The following is a 16,852-nucleotide window of genomic DNA, read 5'->3' on the forward strand; positions in this document are numbered from 1 at the left end:
TTTCTTTTTATTTTTTAAATGTTGCTGCTAGAAGGTTTAAAAGTATATTTGTAGCTGATTATTTTTATTGGACATGGTCTAGTGCTGGCCTAGACCATTCAAGTTTTAATTAAGTAATCACTTTCATGATCAAATGAGCATGTAAGAAATTAAGATAATATGAGGGGAAAATGCATAAGAATACATAGTTTGCCAACCATTCTACTATGTAGTATCATTTTCCTAGTGTTAGCGCCCATTTCTGCCCTATAGGAACCTTCTGCTTCCTGCAGACAGGTTCTTCCAAACCTTCCTTCCTACGCCTTTCCTACAGGGCTCTTTCCTGTATATCTTTCTGCTCACAATGTTCTCTTTGTCTGAGATGCCTCCCCTGCCTCATCTTCACCACAGTCTTCAAGATCTAACTCAGAAACATTCCTTCTTGGGCTTCCTTGGTGGCACAGTGGTTGAGAGTCCGCCTGCCGATGCAGGGGACACGGGTTCGTGCCCGGGTCCGGGAAGATCCCACATGCCGCGGAGTGGCTGGGCCCGTGATCCATAGCCGCTGAGCCTGCGAGTCCGGAGACTGTGCGCCTTCTTCATGGTGGTTTTCCCCAACTGCAAGTGGCCTCTTTCACTTCTGAACTCTTTAGCACTTAATCTGTACCGGCCTTTCTCGAAGTGTGCTTCTTCGACACTGGGACTGCCAGAGTTACGTTTTCTAAGAAAAAAAGTTCCATGGTTAAATGAATTAGGGAAATACTGACTTAAGGAAGTCAAATTGGTCTGTTTATTGTAGGACTTCTCAGGGCCCTTAATAGCTTAATCTGTATTGGGAATTTTTAAAGAACCACTTGGTATATAGCATTTCCCAGTCCTTTTTGACAATGGAGTATATATTTTTTTCACCAAGCATTTTATAGGACTGAGTTACTGAGTAACACACTTTGAAAAATAATGCATATAACACTAATCAGCACATATTCTATTGGGGCTTTTTTTCCCTCTTGATTCTAGCCATTATATAAATCATATGCCTTTACTTAAATTTTCAAAATTTAGTTGTTGTTTCCTAACATATACTGTATGTGATTCATCGAAGCCAGAAATAATCTTAGTTAGTGCTTTGTAAAATTACCTGTTGATTTAGTTTAATATATCAAGTGATCATACCTCATTTGTATTAATTAGTCCTGTTAATGCTAAGAGCGATACTAATTGGACATTCCAGTGCACTAAACCTTATAGTTCTTACTTGGCACAATACTTGCACAATACTTCCAAATTTAAACTCTAATTAGTGCTAGAAGTGCAGGACATTCTAACCTGCTGAGTGTGGAAAAGTATCGGCAACACTAAACAAAGCCAATAAATACCTCTGGTCAAAAGGTAAATACCTTTTGAGGTCAAAAGGGGTAAAATCTCTGGAGAATATGAGCTGGGAGTCAAATCGAAGATTAGAAAATGAGAGTAAAAAAGAGAACTTCAAGTAAAAAATGAACTAGGGAGAAGGAAAGCCAAAGATGAATAATAAAGTACCACCAGAAACATTTTAATTGTGATGTAAAAAGCACCTCCATCAGACACCAGTTTGCCATGTGTTAATGACAACTCATTTTTTTTTTCAAAAATATGCACTCAGTGGCCAAATTCAAAACCCTAATTGATTCGTTACTATTATACACACATGCATTGACTAATCAAAATTAGAATATTTAAGCCAGTCATAAGGGTTAAACAGGATGCCTAAGAAATGTCACGTTAGGTGTGATCCAGAGACTATTCTATCCCATTCTATCTTTTATTGTCCCTATCTCTGCCCTTTATGTCCTTGTTTTATTCATATATATTTATGAACTTGACCTTCCCATCCCCAGATAGAATATGAATGAAGGAGACTGAGAAAAGACTCTGTTTTCTGCCTGTTTGTATTTCTAGTGCCTGGCATAATTCATTTATATTTGTGGACTCCCAGACAGTGGTGTTAAATATCATATTGAAGAAGAGAGTAGCTGTTTTCTTGATTTCCACCTAAAAAATCAAGAGTGTATCTCAGTATCCAAGTTTTCATTAATAACCCATGATAAATCTCATCCATGGCTTTTCCATATTGCATATGTTGTTTTTGTAATTTACTTATTTATTTTTGGCTGCGTTGCTGCGCGTGGGCTTTCTTTATTTTCAGGGAGCGGGGGCTACTCTTTGTCACAGTGCGCGGGCTTCTCATTGCGGTGGCTTCTCTTGTTGGAGCACGGGCTCTAGGCATGCGGGCTTCAGTAGTTGTGGCTCGTGGGCTTAAATTGCTCCGTGGCATGTGGGGTCTTCCTGGACCAGGGCTCAAACCCGTGTCCCCTGCATTGGCAGGCGGAATCTTAACCACTGCCGCCACCATGGAAGTCCCGATATTGCATATGTTTTAATCAACTGATCAATAAGTGTATATTTACAACCTGTTTACTATGTTTGGGGCCAGGTACTTTGGGAGGGTAAAAAGAAAGTAAAATACATACTTCTTTTGCCTTCAGGATTGAGAAGGAAAGACAAACATATAATTAGACAACAAATGGAGAATTGGTGCTAAATTCTGTGAAACACATACTTCAGAAAATGGGAAATGAAAGCAGACTGGGATACAAAGGAAGTTTGCAAAGTAAAGCCAACTTTGAAGGCTATTAAAGCCAAGGGCATGGTTTACACAATGTCTGGTAGAGACCAGAGGGCCCTAGAAGATTTCTGAGGAGAGGATCTACAAGATGAATCCTATGCTAATGTGCTAATGAATCCTGTTCTAGAGTCGTATATAGATTAGATTCATATATAGATAGAGTTGGGGAGAGGCTGCCTAAGGAATACCACACCAGAGACTGTTGGCTTTAACCTAAATTGGAAGGATGAGTGTCTCTCTAGGGCAGTGGCCATGGGATTAGACCAGGAACAGCTTTTAAGAGGAGGACAGACAGGACTTGGTGACTGATGGGAAACAGGAGATTAAAAATGTGGGTGGGATGGTCCAAAATGACCCCAGGGTTTTGAGCACAGATTAAAAAGTAATAATAGCTAATGTTTTTGAACATTTGCTGTGTGCCAGACAGTGCTTTGTGTGGATTTTCCAGAGTTTCATGATGTGGTTATTGATGTAAGTACTAATGCTTCTCCCATTTTATAAATGAGGAAACAAAAATTCATTGAAAGAATGTAATTTGTCGAAAGTCATAGCTGAGCAGAAATTTTAATCCAGGCAGCCTAGATCCAAATACCATGCTCTTAACTTCTATGCTTTTTTCTGTCTCACACCCTAAAGAAATGAGGGTGACAATGATAAACTTGGGATGAGAAGCTAATTTGGGTTTGGGACAACAGTATTTCCAAGTAGACATCTCCAGGTGAGATTTGGAGATGAAAGACCTCAGCTTGGACAAACTGGAGATCTAAATTTTACAGTAAGGATTACAGTGAAATCAAAAGTTCTCAGGAGAAGAGCATACAGCCGAGGTACCAAAGATTGCAATTATTCCGTAGATATTACTTCTTGGAGGTAATGACTTTTTAAGCAGGCATATTGGTATTTCATGTTATATGACCCTAGATCAGTGGTCTGTCACACACCTCTATTATAACAAAACTTCTGAGCATATACCCTTGGTATGTGTAACTTATTGTTTTCACTTAGTAAGGTAGCTGATGAAGAGTTCATACTGAGGAAGAGGCAACTGTATGATTTTCTGGTTGCTTCTCCTTGAACTACCAGCATGAACTTCTGGCTGCAGTCCTTTGGCAGAGGACTTTTAAAAGCCATTTCTCCATTCTGTTGAGTTAAAACTATTCTATATTATCCAGGCTCATGTAAAACACACTCTGTTACAATGCACTGGGCATGAAAGAAGGGCACCACGGCCTAAACCCGCATTATGGATCTCTCATTCTCACTGCATTTACATCGGTGGTACCAGACATCTGATTTAGGAGCTAAATAATGGCACTGGTTTCATTCCATATATTAAATATATTTTTATTTGCAAATAATAAATATTTGTAAATAATTTTTATTTACAAATAAATATTTGTAAATATTTTTTAATGTACAAATTGTCACTTAAGCATTTCCTTTCCACACTCAGTAGTTTAACTGTTCTCTACCCCAACCAGGGAACTTCTCTGCCCTTCAAAGACACCTGACTTTGTCTTGACTTTCTCAGGAGTCAGGAGGTGCTACCTCAATACTCATATTCCAGTATGTGCTGAGTGGACAAGTCTGAGATCACTGTGTCTGTACACTTGATGGTGTACACACTTCTGTCCAAAGCCTACTCAGCTGTTCCCTTTCTGGATTTGAACCCTTGTAGATTTAGTTTCCTCATGCAATGTCCTCACCCCTGTTGTACCATTTTAGGTTTCCTTTTTTTTTTTTTTTACTTTAGCTTCAACTTTCTCCTGTTTTTCTTATGGTTCTTGGGATGTGATATGGAGAATTTCATAGCATTTACAGAGTCAGCTACTTTCAATTTGTATGTGGACAGGTCTATGTTCTCTGTATGTTTCCAGAATTTCCTTTTGTATATTTCAACAAAGGAGTTCATATCTTTCCAACCTCCACCCACTATGGAATGAGGACCTCCCTTTTATATGTCAAAAGTAAAAGTAGTATCTGAGTCAGAATATATACCCAATAAACATTTGCTTAGTGAGAAATAATTTGGAGATTAGAGTCAAATGGTAATGTCAAAAATATTTATGAATCCTTGTCAAGTGAGTAGAAAATAGTGGTAATTAATGTGTCTTATTTATATTTATTTAGGTTATTAATTAATAACCTATATTCCTATATTTTCCTGTTATTAATTCCTATATTTTCATGTTAAATCACTTTATTGCTTTCTTTAACCTTGAATTAAAGGTTTTCTTCTGTTTGAACAGATAATACTCTTACAAACAAACAAACTGGCCACTCTAGACTTGGAAATATATTCTCATTTGAGCCATAGAAAATAAACCTTAACACTGAAAAATGGTGAGTGTGAATATTAAAATATCAGACAACAGCTGGGAACCCCAATTGGATTTTTTGAGAAAAGACACGATACTAACAGAGCCAAGTACACAGTCCAGAAAGTTGGTGCTACACTCATCTTCCCAACAGATATAAATAATGAGGTAGCTGTTAAAATAACTTGTAACTTCTCACTATCGTGCTGATGGAACCCATTCATTATAACTGTAAATGGGGGGAAAATATGAAAGAATTTACAGATAACTGTGGACCAACTTCCTTCCTAGCTTAACAAGAAAAATGGCTTTTACGTTTGGATCTGGAAACCAAAAATATGGTTCTGGTTTTATTTTAAATTTCAAATCAATGTGGAAAAATGTCTTTGTCTATATTTCTTATTAAATAAATGAAGCCAAATGGATACTGCCAGAAGACGGTTCAGAATTCGGTATATTTTAGAGTCATTTCATGAGAACTATTTGGCTAATTGACTAATTGGCTGCTTGATTCATAAACCTTCAGGCTGATATAGAAGCAGAACTATTTTTTTGTCCTTTTCCATGTAGCACTTATATTTTCACGTGAAAAATGTACTTAGTTCTTATCAATGTAATTTTTAAAAAACTGACTTTGAGAAACAGCTTTACTAAAACACCCACCTCTGTTTCTAAAGCGAATTAATAGTAAATATATATGTTTCCTTTCTCATGCACAGAAGATCTGTAAGATTTAGAAGAGAGGATAATTACTAAGTGAAAAACAGGAGTAGAAGGGAAGAGCAGAATGGCTCTTCGTGTGGGGAGGTTGAGAAATGGCAGGCAGAGGTGAAGAGCTCTTATGCATCTGGGGATGGGGCTGTGGTTGGTAAAACTTACTGTTCTCTGTGTACAAAGGAACAGATTCAAAATGGGCCCCTGTGAAACACAGTGCTGCCTTTGTTGACATCGTGGGCTCCTCACTGAAAAAGGACAATGTAAATAAACACATAGGCAGTGAAATGCATCAAAGAGCTATCAGTTTTTAAAGTCTCTACCCCGTTACACTGGAGAACCTCAAACTGGCAATCATGACTAGAAGTCGTATCGGTGTCGGGACAAACAAAAGGCAGCACATTGTCAAGTTGTTTGTTATTGCCTACACAACGGCCAAACTGGAAATTCCCTTGGCTGATTTCCTCTCATTGCCCAAATGAAAGTCCATCATGGAGTAGACTTGGGCAAGACTACTTTGCTGAAAGTACACATAAGGCTCATCCACATCATTGAGAAAGTTGTCAAGCATGATCTAATGTTCACTGTTCGGTAAACCCAGTACTTTTCCATCCTTATTAACAGGTCTGAAAACACAAGTGCTTGGTGACCATGAAATGATGTATACATTCTATGTGGGTAAGACTCCTTTGCCAAATGTTAAGTTATTGAGTTTAAAAGAGACCAAGCAGGTGAATACAAGGTTTGAAGAAAATATAATTCTTGACACAGTCTCAGAGCTTGGAGTGGAGATGTAAATAACAAGCATAATGGTTTAATGGGTATTAACTCTACTCTCCAAATGGAGAAGTCCCTGACCTGCTGAAGCAGAAAATGCCCTTCTGAGTTTCAATACCTTCATCTTAGTCACCATTTAGAGAGCTAGGAGCTTCTAACGCCTGTAAAACACTGGCTTTGTTGCCCTTTTTGCCACACTTACCTCTCTCTTTTTTAAAAAAAAATTATTTATTTGTTATTTTTGGCTGTGTTGGGTCTTCATTGCTGCATGCGGGCTTTCTCCAGTTGCTGTGAGCCAGGGCTACTCTTCGTGGTGGTGTGCGGGCTTCTCAACGTGGTGGCTTCTCTTGTTGCGGAGCACAGGTTCTAGGTGTGCAGGCTTCAGTAGTTGTGGTTCGTGGGCTCTAGAGTGCAGGCTCAGCAGTCGTGGCGCACGGGCTTAGTTGCTCCGTGGCATATGGGATCTTCCCAGACCAGGGCTCGAACTCGTGTCCCCTGCATTGGCAGGCGGATTCTTAACCACTGGGCCACCAGGGAAGTCCCGCTTACCTCTCTTTATAACATATCAAACAGCTCCCATTTGTCTTCGTGAGTTAAAAACTTTAGCAGAGTGCTCGCTTCGGCAGCACATATACTAAAATTGGAACGATACAGAGAAGATTAGCGTGGCCTGTGCGCAAGGATGACACGCAAATTCATGAAGCGTTCCATATTTTTGAGGCGGTATGGGGATATATGCGTATGTATAGCTGACTCACTTTGTTATAAAGCAGAAACTAATACACCATTGTAAAGCAATTATACCCCAATAAAGATGTTAAAAAAAAAAAAAAACTTTAGCAGATTTTCTGAAAGACTGCTTAACATCACTGAAGAAAGCAGATGGAATGCACTGGTTAGAGCATAAAAACAGGGCAGACACAGCCCTCCTTCATAGATTCCCTGTGTGAGAGCCTCCGTTTAAAAGCATAGTCACTGAGAAAATCATAAGTTCAGGCCTACAAGTGAGAATCCAGTGCTACCTGAAGATGTTAACTAGCAAAACTTGTCCTATACCTCCACTCATCATTGAGATGTTAGACCTACTCTCCAAACGGCATTGTCTTCCACTCAGTGACTTACTGGTGAATGCAGAAAGAAACCCCAAGATGTATCCTTCAGTAGGATCAGACAAAATGGGGGATAGTGTTGTGATGAAAAATTTCAGGGAAAGAGTCCTCATTTATAACAATGTTATTTAAAACTGTGTGTGTCACATTTTGGGGATATTCATAAAGAAGATGCATCCCAGTGTTTAAAAAGATTGGACATAAGTATAGGCCCAACCATGAGCATGCCTTAAAAGCATATGCAGTCAAAGAACTTGAAATGTTTATTAATCCTTTCGAAGGGCTGCTGCCATAAAATCATGTGGCTGCTTCCCAGTTGGCCAGAGAATGGGACTGCTCACAGGTTTCAGGTTGAAAAGCCTCCCACAGCTCCCTAGGCAAGAAGTTTGGCAGTGGTGCTGAAAAACTACAAAGACATATTCCCCAATATTTATCATATGATTTGTATTCTGCAGTCATTTCCAGTTTCAGTGGCTACAGTGGAAAGGAACGGATGAAGTAAGGTTACAGGAATAGAATGCTTGAGACAGGGCTTGAGTATCTAATGCACATTTCTATGGAAGGCCCAATGCCAGGAGTATATAACTGCAGACGTGCTGTCAAACTTTTCTTATTAAAACTCACCAGAACAAACAAATTAGCCTTTGGCAAAAGACCATCAGAAAACCTCAGTTTTGAAGGAGAACCGTCTTCCTTCTGATAAAAAAGAAACAGCATTTTGTGCTCAGACCCCCTCTGTAAATCACCATTATCTCTGCCTATGTTTGTAAAGTATGGACAAGTGACTAGTCTGCAGTAAAGTGTAATAATAGAGCAAAATAAAATGAAGTGAGTACATTTCCTACCATTAAGCGTTGTTGTGTGTCCATTTAGTTTGTACTGTTTATAGAAATAGCAGCACTCTGTAGAAAAGGGATTCAAGGGATTCAACCAAGGGGGAAAAAAAGACTTGCTTGATTTTCACTTGACCGTATTTCTTAATTATAAAGAAAAAAATACAGCATATGTCATATATTAATAAGTAGCATTCTTTTGTCATGGTTATTTTTCTGTATTTTCATTCTTGCTTTCTTAAAATATAGCTTAAAGATAGAAATTGAAGTATTAATATTAAACAGATCATGTCATTATCCTGTAAGTGTTAAAATGATCATATTTTATTTTGTTATTTAAAGGTTGCCCAAAAGGATGCAGCATGGCTTAAATATTTGGGTGGAGTTCTTCATTCTACCTTTATTCTCCATGGCCATATAACAGTCTAAACCCTACTTAGGACCCCGTGCAAGGGCACAAAATGAAATTAAACATCACACCTATTACTGCTACCAAGGCAAACTATTTAAATTTCTTAGTTGAGTTCTTGGTACATAGCCAAGAAAGGCTCAGTGAATATTTGTTGAATAAATAAAATCACTTATTTATAAAACGTGTGGAATTCACAGGATGGGATTTACAGCCATAAAAGTATAACTCTGTAAGGCAATTCTTAGGTGAAATTACAGAAACTGCCTAATTATTATTTGCTTTGGTTCCATTGTATCTAGTGATGAATAATTTTCTTATTTTAAAACAATATTTTTCAGATATCCATTATTGCATAATTAAAGGCCAAAAATGAAAGCTAGAAGGTTCTTAGGTCTATGTTTATTCTCCATTTGCAATATTTCAATATAGTCCTTTTCTATGGAAATACTTCTGAATTTAGAACTCTGTGGAGAGAAATACTGACATCAGCACAGGCAGTAAAAAAATAGTAATTTATATACAAAAAAAACCCCAGTTGTTTACCATGGGAGACGTAAGCACACTGGTCTTAACAAATTCACACTTCTATATTTAGTAACTGGAGCATTAGGAAATCGGCTGCTCTCAAGTGTATTTTAAAAGCTTTTGTAATGTGGAGTTTTCTAATATTCTCTTCCCAAGTAACGATTATATTAAAAATCTTGCCGAGTTTCAAAATAGATCTGCTAAAATCTTATATTTATTTGAAAAGGTTGCATTTTACTGAGTTTATTATAACAATAAAAATATAACAATGCAACCATATGAATATTTAAAAATACAAACACCACTGTCTTTTTAAAAAAATAAATCCTAATCTAGAATTGTTTTCTGTTTTAATAATAAAAGTCAAATAAGTGGTAGGGGAAAACAAGAGGAAAAACTATAAGAAAGAATCATGGGAGTACATTTGCAAAGAGAATTCTTTGAATTCTCACCTAAGAGAAGTGAGTTCATTAAAATAATGACGCTAAGCCTAATATTTTATAATAAATAAGATGAAATGTATTTTCTATGGCAGAAGCTTTTCAAATTATACCAGTTTGGGACTCATTATTTCACTTGATCACTAAAAAATTCTTTTGAATTGCTCTTCAATTCATATAACAAACCCCAAAGCTAACACAGCTTCTACGTTTACCATACCTTTCATATGGCTTTATCTTGCCATAATACTATACACCCATATAGTTCCAGCAGAAAGCATTTCAAGACCAGAAATCATTCTCTTCTATTTCACACTCAAGGCTGGAGTAAATTGCATGCCTCTAACAAATCAGATTTTCCAGTGAATACATCTGGAGGGCAATAGGAACAGGATGGTGGTGGTGGGAGGTAGAGGTTTGAGATTGGGAAGTGTTGTAAACAGAAGGAAAACCATTGGTGAAAGTCAAAGTTAGAATGCAACGATTAGATCATGCGAGATCTTGTAAGCCATAAGTTAGCGTATGAACTTTATCTTGAGGGCGGTAGTGAGCATAGAAGGGTTTCAGCTGGGGCCAGGGTAGGGGATGATCAGATTTGCACTTTAAAGACATCATTCTGGCTAGGGTTTAAAAATGTACCGAAGGGACAAGTCTGTGCGCAGGGTTAGAAATCCAGGCAGCAAGAAATGGTAGAAAAATGAGCACATTTTAAAGATAATTAAGAGGTAGAACAGGTATGAGTTAGGTTCCATTTTGCTGTAAAGGTGACAGAGAGAGAAGAGTTGACAGTGTCACCCAGCTTCCTGAGTCTGCACGAGGATGGCATTTATTAACTTAAGGAACACAGGAAAAAAGATCAGCTTTTAGAGGAAGTATGATGAATTCAATTGGAATATAGTGAGTTTTGGACCCTGAGATATCCAGTTGGATTACGGGATAGTTATGGAATAAAGATTTATAGAATTTATGGAAGATCTGCGTATAAACAGTAATTGAAACAATTGAAAAGAAAGATATTACCCAGGGAGGGAAGGTAGGATGAAAACATAAGAAGGTCAGGGCTAGGCTGAGGAACACCAACATTTAAGAAATGGCCTAAAAGGATACTGGGTCAGTGGGAAAACACAGGAGGGCTGTGTTACAGAAGGAAATTTGGTTTCAGAAATGTGGGAGTGTTTATCTATGCCAAAGACTGATGAGAGATCAAGGTTAAGATAAAAACTAGCCATTAGATTTAACCACATGGAAGTAATTTTTACTTTGGGTAAGAGCTGTTTGGTAGAATGGTGGGTACAGGTGCATGAGTGGAGTGGGTTGGGTGAAGGGTCAGGGAATGTGAGACCCAGGAATACAGACTCTTTTTTAGAAGTTCTGTGAGGGATTGGGAGGAGCAACTGGGTAGTACTAGAAAGGTACAAGAGTTCAGAGAGTAACTTATTTCCTTGGGAAAGGTTTCAGCATGTTTAAATGCTGATGTGAAGTGTCTGATGGAAAAGTAGGTTAAAGTTATCCGAAAAAAGTATAATAGCTAATAATAACAGCTAACACTCACTGAATGCTCAGTATATACTAGGCACTCTTCCAAGTTCTTCATGCTTAGTAACTCCTTTGATGCTCTTAGGTAGGTACTGTGATTATTCCATTTTTCAGTTAAGGAAATAGAAACCTGGGGAGTTGGAAGGACCAACTGATGGGATAACTTTGCTTAAGAGGTGGAAAAGAGTGGGATCCAAAGCCCAGATAAAGGAACTACCCTTGTACAGAAGAGGGACAACTTCCATTCTACAGGACCGGACATGGAAAGGATGGGATGGAGGTAGGTGAATTTATAGGTTTGGAGGCAGGAGACTGAGAGAATTCTCTTAATAGCTTCTATTTTGTCAGTCAGTCAGGAGAGAAGGGCATCTGCACAGCCTGAGATGAGGTGGTAGGCTGGTAGGTTTGAAATATAAAGAAGGTGTCAAATAGACCCTATAAAGAATAGGAGAGAATTTATGTTAACTAGGGAGCATAAAATGATTGCAGGCAGCCCTGAGACCCCACTGCTGTTAGAAGGCCAGTGCTAGCCATGTCATTCATTTTCAGGGTTGTGTGGTTTCCCCATGCTCAGTTTCAGGCCAGAGGAGAGGTCGTGCTTTTAAGGCTATCCAAGAAGGATCCATAAGTCTTGGTGTTTAGTCAACCATGGAGATCTAGAAGACCTCGGAGGTAAACCAGATGAGATGGGTCAGGGGTATGGGTAGGGCAGGGGAAGACTAAGGCGTATAGATCCGTTTGACAGGCACTTACTCGAACCTTCTTTAGAAGTAGAGTATAATCATATATAATCATACTTAATTAATCAGGTAGACAGGGAATGGATGGTGCCCAAAGATAAAAAGTAAAAAAAGTAGACCTTAGTGAAGGGGTATATGGGAACTCTGTACCTTCTGCTTAGTTTTTCTGTAAACCTAAAACTGCTCCCAAAAAAAAAATAATAAAGTCTATTAATTTCAAAAATACACCTTGGAATATATAAGGTAGGGACTATCTGAATATGACTTTATCATATGACTGCATATGACTTACCTTGCTTGTCTACAGTGGCTTGGCAGGTCAAAAGAAGAAAGGAGCTTTGGACTATTGTCTTTTCAGACCGCAAAGCACATGCGCATTATCCTCTACCCACTGAATATTGATGCTATTCATTGGTGTTCAGTTCTGTGTAACCTTAAACTATGAAAGTTTTCTGAAAGTGCTGAACGTTTCAATAAAGGCACTACTAAGGTCTGTTCTGAAAACTTTGTTGCAAACCAAAGAAACTACCTGTCAGAAGAGAAATTTACTAATGAGCCAACAGGTGGCAGTATAACATGGTGTTCTTGAATTTTTTAATAATAGAGCTAATTAACAATTAGGGCAGCAGGAGTCTCTCAAAGTGGAAATAAGGTGGAGGGGGAAGGAGGACAAGGTGAGGGAGGGGAAGGGAGCGGAAAGAAGAAGAGAGGAGAGATCAAGAGAAAGGGATTCTGAAGGAGCCAAAATTATAATAGTATCTTTTCATCCCTCAAAATTTATCTCAAAACTCACCCCTGGAAATCTCAAACTCCAGTCTGATTCGGATGCTGGCAAGTCATGACGTTAACACAATGAATAGTGTGACAGCTGATGGCCATACCCATATCTCTATTAATTCGACTGTGAAATACTTGAGGACAGGAAACACTGTTCATCTTTGAAGGCTCTCGAACCAGTGTCTAAGCCAGTGTCTGACTCAGAATAGGAACAAAACAATATCGATGGATGAACGAATGTATGAATGAATGAATGATAGGTATCTGGCCATTTTTCATGCCATCTACTGTAACCTTTTCCATCTACCTTTGGGAAGAAAAGTTCTGTCAACTTCTTTTCTAATGAGAAATCATTTCTCACATTATATCATAAGTCATCTGGGGAAAATTTATTGTTTCCCTTTAATGACAGTTCAAATAAAAATCTTTAGGATGAGGAGAATGGAAAACAAGCAAGCAGGTAGCGACAGTAATGGTTGGAATGGTTTGGTCCTGAGGGAGAGAGGATATCTGTTAAGCTCCAACCATGTGCCAGACATAAATGATAGACTTTGCATGTATTCTTGTCTGATCTTAACAACAGTAGTATGAACTGATTACTGTTATTAGGCCCATTTTATATGTGAGAAAATGAGGATCAGAGAAGTTAATTTGCCCAGAGACATTAACTGGTGAGACCTGACCTTTCTTCTTTCCTTCCCTCCTCCCTTCCTTCTTTTTTTTAACTAACATGTACTTATCACCTGCTGAGTCCTAGAGGGGCTAAACAACTTTTCTAAGGTCACGCAGTCAGAAAGAGGCAAAGGAGTCAAATCTGGGCCTTCAGGACCTGAGAATCCATGTCCTTTATTAAACTACATTTTTCCACCACAGATCTCTTGGCAAACTTTGGGAACTTCATCTCACTTTCCTGCTCTCCCTCGAATTAACATCACATTATGGCAAGCCAGACGCTGGGATTTTGAATAGAAAGGGACACAGTTGTTTTCGTACCAACTTCTGAATTGAGGTCATTTCTCCAGTCTGGAATTTGCTAATTCTCCCCCACCGGCAGCTCTTCCTGAAACTTTTGGCCAGTGCAGTTGACACCAGAGACCTGGGAAGCCATCCTTGTGCTCTGAGCTTCCAGCAGCAGCCCGAGCTGTTGGTCAACGAGCTGAGAGCCTCGTATCTCAGATTGGTGCGCAATCAGAAGACAAACAGAAGGTGACTAACTTCATGGGAGAACAGTGGGTATGTGTGCTAGCCATCCAGAAACAGCCAGATGAGATGGCATCAAAGGCCTAAAATGCCATATGTTACTTCGAATCGTGTTCTCATTTTAATAGTGCTATTTTGATGCACAGTAGATAAGCCTGAAAGTAAGTACACGAAAATGCTAACAGAAGGAATATGGATAATTGATGTTAGGGCAATGAGATGATGAGTAATATTTTTCTTTTAATTGCCAAAATTTTGACGATGTGGTTTTAGTACCTTTAAAAAGAAAATATTAAAGTTACCTTTTTTTAAAGCATTTTTTCTCTTTGATGAAACAGCATTCTAGAAATAACTAGAAGGGACACATGGGCAGATGAAACAACATAAGCCAGATTCCCAAATTCTGGATTTATCTTCCTACAGATTTTTCTGCTGTGGATTTGAGAGGAGCTACAACTACATAGCAAGGGCTGAGTTTAATCAGTAGGTCACAGGATTTCTGGTAATAAAGGAAAATGGTTCATAGGAATGGCCTAGGAGGTGTAAATAAAGCAGAAACAAGTCTCCTGAGCTCCACAACTGCAGAGGTAATACCTCCACCCGCCACCAGCAGTGCAGCTGCCTGGTGCTTCCAGGTTTCCCCTGGGCTTCTGTAGCTGCCATCATAGCAGTTGGCCCCTAGGGGCGCTCTGCCCCATTTTGCAATACTGCTCTTGTCCTTCCAGTAGACAATCTCAAAATCCTCCTTTCCACCCCAATCTTTTAGCAAAAATAAAGGCAGAATTATTGTTAAAAATTTGAAAACATTTTTACTAGAAAATTGAAGGGAAAAGAAGTGCAAATTCATGGAAATAAATCATATAATGGAGAACAGATTCTTTTATCCTTATGTAACTCAAATCTAGCCACAGATCTGCTTCCTGAGAACCCAGATTATAAATTTTTTTCTGAGCCTAGACTGTGGGATGCTGAATGAATCCCTCAGAGCCTCTAACCTGAGATACCTGTTCTACCCCTGCCAAGTCTGAGGAGAATCTCAGCCTTCACTCCTTATCCCTCTAGGAGGCTAGCTACCCCGCTGGGCTCAGGTAGCTTTCAGAGGCCCTGTCCTTCTCATACCGTCTGGTCCCTTGGTCTCCTGGGAAAGGAAGGTGCTTTTCTCTCAGGTCCAGAATTCAGCCTCTGGATTTAGGCCTCCCTATGTTGACCTTACGGATAACTAACTTCCTTTGCCTTTTCTGTAAGTCTGTAGATCCACACAGCTCCCTGTCTTGTCCCATCATTTGAATCATCTCATTAGATAAATGTCAAGGCTTGGTTCCTCCTACCTGGATGGAACCTTTACACTCATACTTTCCAGAGCATCTTGATTTTAATCATTCCAATCTACTGTCCCAAGAAGTAAACACCGACTTGTCCATCCATGTTTCCCCAGTTTGCTCAATACAGTCACCATACCTGTGTCTTTGGCTAATCTCTTCCCCTGTTCTCACAAATGGACAAAAGGCCACAAACAGCAGACGGCTTTGGGGAGGATTACCTCGTGTCCGCTCTCCATTAGGCAAGCAGAAGACTATATCCTTACCATCCTTCAGAGACCCCAACCCCCAACCTCTACCTCCTCACCTGGACTCTCCCTTCATTCCTGTTCTTCATCTGAGAGAGATCTCTGACTGAAAGCTCATTGGCAGAGCAGAGATAGTTGACACACTCTGAACCCAACAAAGGTTTGAGCCAGCCTTGCCTCAGTTACCCACTCTCCTGTCTGCCTCAGGTACTCTCTGGACCCCCTTCTCAGGGAGTGATCCTGCAGAATTCTACCCATTACAGTTTTACAACATCAAAATCCCTTAACCATATAGTAACAACAACAACACATACAATGAGAGGAGAGTGGATCACTCACACATGCTCTTACGGGAGAACGGGCAGCTCTCTCCCTGGCAAGAAAAATATGGGTCTCCACCCCACCACAAAAAAAAAATCCCAGGATGCCCCAGAATGCAGTTTCTTTTCTTCATGACGTGTTGTAAGGCACGTCAGCTGCTCCTCGTTGCCGTGAGGATAACCCACCATCGGGTGACTGAGACAGACGGTAGCACTGGCTCGCACGGCTGATAGGATTAGGAGCCGGGGCTTTGTCAGCCCTGACTGAGTCTGCGAGAGACCCCAGCAGACGCAGGTGAGCTGAGAGGAGGCGTGGACACGGGAGACGGGGAGGTATCTTGGTTAAATGGTGCAGACCTTTTCTCTTCGGCAGTGCCTTTGTATTGTCTTTTCTGTGAAGTTTGCAGTCTGGGGGGTTCCTATCAAGAAAAACCTGTCCTTTATGACTTATCTGGTTTCAGGGATTGACAACATGTGCCTCACCGGATTTTTGTGAGGCTCAAATAAGATTATACATGTGAAAGGGCTCTGAAAATATAAAGTTGTGTGCAAACAGAAGGTATGAATCGCTTAATTACAAATTTCACATAGGCAAAGAATCAAATAATTTATCCCAAATTTGGGGCCATAATTACATAAATACATCCCTTTTCTCCCAGCCTACAATACCCTATCTCCCCTGTTCTTCCCAGGTCTGGGCAGGGATATTATTTATAATCTTGAAGGGTTCCAGCCTTCTGAATTATTTATTTTCTAAAAAAATCAGCATTACATTCATTTCTAGAGGAAATCCACAAAATTACAAAACCAGAGAATATTTTAAAGCAGATAAAAGATGACTATAATATACTGTATTAGATTATATCTCTTTGATGGTATAATGCAAACGTTATAAGACACAATGACGTAAGAAACACTTGAATGAAATTAAAGGCAAGAT

The 16,852-nt window shown here is 39.3% G+C and overlaps 1 protein-coding gene and 1 non-coding gene across 5 annotated transcripts in view; both read left to right on the forward strand.

Annotated features, from left to right (window-relative positions):
- The window catches only part of SYBU (syntabulin), a 112,687-nt gene that overhangs the window by 20,342 nt on the left and 75,493 nt on the right, over positions 1 to 16,852 (forward strand). For 2 of the 4 annotated variants that reach the window (XM_067711466.1, XM_067711467.1), the window contains exon 1: positions 16,072 to 16,207. The exons of the other annotated variants lie outside the window; for them this stretch is intronic. The gene's annotated coding sequence lies outside the window, so the exon portion shown is untranslated. Of the gene's footprint in view, positions 1 to 16,071; positions 16,208 to 16,852 lie in introns of those variants that run through there. 4 annotated transcript variants of the gene reach the window in all.
- LOC137210777 (U6 spliceosomal RNA) lies at positions 7,064 to 7,170 on the forward strand. Its single transcript, XR_010936712.1, has one exon. It is a non-coding gene; the product is annotated as a U6 spliceosomal RNA (small nuclear RNA).

The sequence above is a fragment of the Pseudorca crassidens genome, chromosome 17, assembly GCF_039906515.1.
Source record: "Pseudorca crassidens isolate mPseCra1 chromosome 17, mPseCra1.hap1, whole genome shotgun sequence".
Lineage (NCBI taxonomy): Eukaryota > Metazoa > Chordata > Mammalia > Artiodactyla > Delphinidae > Pseudorca > Pseudorca crassidens.